Source organism: Fusarium oxysporum, chromosome 6, assembly GCF_000149955.1.
Source record: "Fusarium oxysporum f. sp. lycopersici 4287 chromosome 6, whole genome shotgun sequence".
In the NCBI taxonomy this organism is placed as follows: domain Eukaryota; kingdom Fungi; phylum Ascomycota; class Sordariomycetes; order Hypocreales; family Nectriaceae; genus Fusarium; species Fusarium oxysporum.
The window spans coordinates 1027485-1032070 of record NC_030991.1 but is presented as its reverse complement, the minus strand read 5'-3'; positions in this window follow the sequence as shown (position 1 = coordinate 1032070).

The following is a 4586-nucleotide window of genomic DNA, read 5'->3' as shown; positions in this document are numbered from 1 at the left end:
TTATTTACTGATAGAGACTATAATAAGTATTTTCAAGGGACGAGCGGAATTTCAAGGTGATGCCAAGTTGCATTCTAAACAGGTTTTGGCGATGCCCTTCTTATTCTCCTCACCCATGGGATATCAAATGCGATTAAGGCTTAAGTATTATATATAACACAGTAAGCCCCCTTTCTTTGACTATGCTTTCATTCAATCTAGAGCTGCCCTTTAATTAATCCTGGGGCTCTTACTGAGCACCTGAATCCGAGTTGATAGTTGTTTATTCTCTTCCTCCATAGTCAGAATGCGCTGTCTTGCGGCATCCAGAACCTCGCCTCTGCTGTAACAATAATCGGCATCCATTGAGTCATCCCCACCCACGTTGTCTTTCTTGGGTCTTAAGCCATGGATTGCCATAAGCAAGCTTTCGAAGCGAAGCTTCGTATACAGTACTGTTTATCAACGTTGTTGTGGCACTCGCGAGCCTGCTGGATGTTTGGGGGTAATGGTGGCTTTCTCCGGAATCTCTTTGGCCTGCGAGACGCTGAGCGCAACTTGACCTCTATAGGAGCCTTTGTGGCCCGTTGGCTGCTAATATGATTGCCGGCAGGGTAATCATTACAGTCATTGCTTTCGGGGCTGCTGGCTTCGGATGGTCGAGCCAAGATTCTCTTCTGATCCAATTCTGGCCAGGTCGCGGCAGTATCCAACTCAGAACTCTGTGACCCTATCGGATGACTATACAGAGCGACGAACTCATCGTTATCCCCAGCGGGGATATTAAAGGGGAAACTGGGCTCTGATGCGAAGTGATCAGCCGGAGAAATGGTGGGCGATGGTTGAGATGAGGCTATGTTTGGAACTGGGGAAACTATTGGGAGATTATATAGGGCTATCCCGCATGAAAGATCGGCGAAGATATTGTCTTAGATATGTGAGTGTCTTGCATATTGGGACCAGGCGAACTTCTCACCCTGACTGAATTTATCCAGGAAGTAGTCAATTAGTTGCTATGAGGTATCAGTACTGAATGCCACAAGGAATATTAGATGTCAAGAGATCAAAAAAGGTATTTGGCCATATTAACAAACAAGTAATGGTAGAATTAAATTAAATGTTACCTGTAGGTGCCTAAGGGTCGTTGGTTTCGTTTACCTACCTCAGGTCGGCTCTCCCTTCTGTCCCAAGGAAGCTCGTGTAGGTCAGTGATGGTATCGGTACTTACTACCATGTTGTAATTGGCTGTCTGTAGGGTTCTCAATTGCCGCGGGCGGTATAATAACTAAGAGCTAGAGTGGCACAATAATACTATAGGACAGACACCTGGTACTGGTAATTCTTTCTTATACCGAAATCCAACATTCTCGTTGTACGCGTACTGTGTTAACCTCACCTAGACTATACCTCAGCTTAGGTCTAAATCTGATCTTGACTCCTCCCTTTGGCCGGCGAAAGCCCTTTCTTTGCTTATCCTGCCCCTCACTTGACTCCTTATATCTGATGATAATTATGGGGCCCTAAAAGCCCCACTTCAACCCCTTGGGTTGGATTGACATGTGGTTTAGTGATACTTAAGTCGACCTTTAAATACTATCTGGGTCGCAATTGGCCTTTTGTTTGGAAGTATTGGAATGGTATTTCCAGTCAACTCCGGTTAAAAGACGGGACATGATGTCTTGAACCACTCACTGAGCCCATATATGAATACCACGTATCAGTTAGCGTCGATCTTGTTGCAGTAGTGTCGCTCTCGACCAATATAATCCACTATGGTTGAGCTGGCGTAAATCATGATTTAATCATAGGACGCAGCTCTAATAATACAGTATATAAGCCTCAGATTCCTTTTTCTTAACACTGGCAATAAGAGTAATATTATACTTGGCACACTATGTAAAAGTTAGTGCATGTGATGCATAAACTAAATACCATATGTGATTGTGACCCTTACTTGCCCCTCATATTACCTTGAAGGTTTTCAACTTCTATAACTACATGACCGTCGAAGATTGGATCCACGCCATGGAAATATGGGAGAAAAATCCGTATCTCATCTGAGTCGCCAAGGTGGTGCTGTGCATCCAGTGAACCAGGTTATATCCAGGCTATCCCCTGATTATCCTCATCTGAGTGTCGACAGGCTGGCGGTCCATTCCATTTCCAATCCACGCAGCCTCTTGTAGAATGGATGGACATCCATGTAGGCCCACCTTGGATGGAATGGATGGAATGGATGGAAATGGACGCTAAGAGTGGGCCCGTGGAATGGATGGACGTGGAAATGGAAATGCGTGGACGCTATAAAGGGACAGTACACGTGATCCTCCCACCCGTTGCCTCCCGGGCCTCCGCAAAGCTCATTTCAGCTAACAGATTAGTCCCTGGCACCTTCGCATCCTCAAGGAGCTTCTCCGTGCTCTTAATATAGCCTCCGCAATGCCATGATCTCACCGTCTATGTCATCCCGATCGTACTAGCGTCCAGCCTGGCACGATCGTCTCGAACCATTCGACCGCATGTTGAGAAGAGTCTCTTAACATCAGCAGACATAGGAAGAACAGAGAGCACATCAAGAGCCATTTGTGACAGACGTGGATACTCTTCTCGTCTCTCATACCAATCGCTAATAGGATCTAGGATATTCTGGTCGGACTTGTGGACGTCACGGAACCAATCGCTGTATTCGTCGCCAACAGCATGTGTAGAACTGCTCGCCGCGTCCTCGGCTTGCAACGAGGTAGTCATCGATGAAGGTGGTTGTAATAGAGTCGGGGCCTGACGAGATTCTTCACGATACTCGTCAAAGGGATTCCGATCTATGCGCCGCTTCTTCGTGACCGGCTCGCCGCGTTCTCGATCTCGAGAGATAATTCGCGGCTCGTAGTGAGACCGGTATAGTTCTTCTATAAGGGACTTTGCAGTTTGGATCCAGTCTGGGCAGTCCGCCCACACGTCCTCGAAATATCCCCAACGATACGCTAGGTTAAGTGCAATGGCGGCATAATAAACCAGCGTCTCCTCAAGCCGCGAGTAATACTTGTCAAGCTTTTTCCAACAGAGGTTAATTTTAACCCTGAAGTGCTTGGGATCGGGATATTAATGGGCAGCAGTCTTATATACCTCTATTTTGCCAAGGAGATATTCATAGCCAAGCAGGGTATCCCACGGACACCTATATGCCCCAATGTATCCTTCCTTCCGCTTACGCTGCTGACCGTCGCCTTCGAGAGTAATCAAGACGTGCTCGAAGTATTGAAGGACCTCGTTAAATAAGGAAATAATAGCCTAGTCCTTCTCCTCGAGTTTGTTCTCGTCCCTGAGGCAGAGCGGCATCTCGCTGCTTGACTTCTTTCCCCTCAATACCAACCCCTCCTACTCGCTCTTCTGCTCATACCAAAGGTCCTTAAGGAAGTCCTTCAGGAGAAGGGCACGCCGAATTATATAAAAGGTGGAAAGCCAACGGGTAACCACATCAATGATAACATCTAGAGGTTTCTTCGCTCGAGTCACCGGATCGTCAGACTTGCTGTATGCGGTAAGCTGAAGAGACCGGAGGAGATTGGTAAGCGAGTCTGAGCGGTGGATCCAGAAGATGAGGTTATAAAGTTTCCCAACTGGTCCTTTCCGTCTCTATAGCTCGTAGGCCTTCGCATCAAGGGTCTCGTTCCCTTGGATATCGTCCTCGAAGGCCTCGGAATAATGGCCAAAAAGAAGTGCTTTAACAGCGAGATTAAGGATATGGCCAAAGCAGCGTAATCGCCGAGTTTTACCCTCAAAACCGAGCGCCTTCCCAATTTCTTCCATCGCCGTGTCGTTATTGCTGGCGTTATTAAGTGTGAAATATCCCACCTTATAGGTTATGCCGTAGCTTCAAAGGACCTTGACTACGTGGGTGGCGATATTGTCACCAGAATGGCGGTCAACAAGCTCAGGAAGGCCAAGCATAAGCTTTCCTGGCTGGCCAAGGGTGTTAAGAAAGTAGCAACAGATTCCATATAAAGCGTGGCGATTATTGGACCTCCAACCATCGAACGCAATATGAAGTAACCCTGGAGCTGTCGCTAATGCTCGCTTGATCTCAGCCTTGTTTTCCTCGTATACCTGAAGAATACGCCTGCGGACGGTATTGTGCGTAATATGCGCTTCGGTTGTCTTCACGAGTGGATTGAGATATTCGAAAGCGGCGCGGAGATATGGATCTTCACTTCGTTGGAAAGAAGAGTTGCTGTTGATGATCCACGAGACTACCAAAAGCTGAAAGACTAGCCGGTCAAAACGGCCAATGATCTGGTTTGCAATCTGCTGCTCTCGCGCATCACGGGTATTTAACTTCATTATCTCGGCGATATTCCTCGATGGTGTCTTCTCCTTTGCTTTGCTAGGCGGCTTCCGTCTTCCAGAAGGGTCACAGACCTTGTGGTCATTCCAGAGATGGATCTCCGCGTTCTGCGTACCACTCGAGGCCGCCGAATGAGGGTTTGGCCTGCGACTGTCAACACAGACCTTGCAAACCCATCGCCGCTTTGTATCGTCATCGCTCTTCTCGACATCGTAGCCGAATTGCCATATCTACGACGATGTAGACGCACAGCGTTGGGATTGCG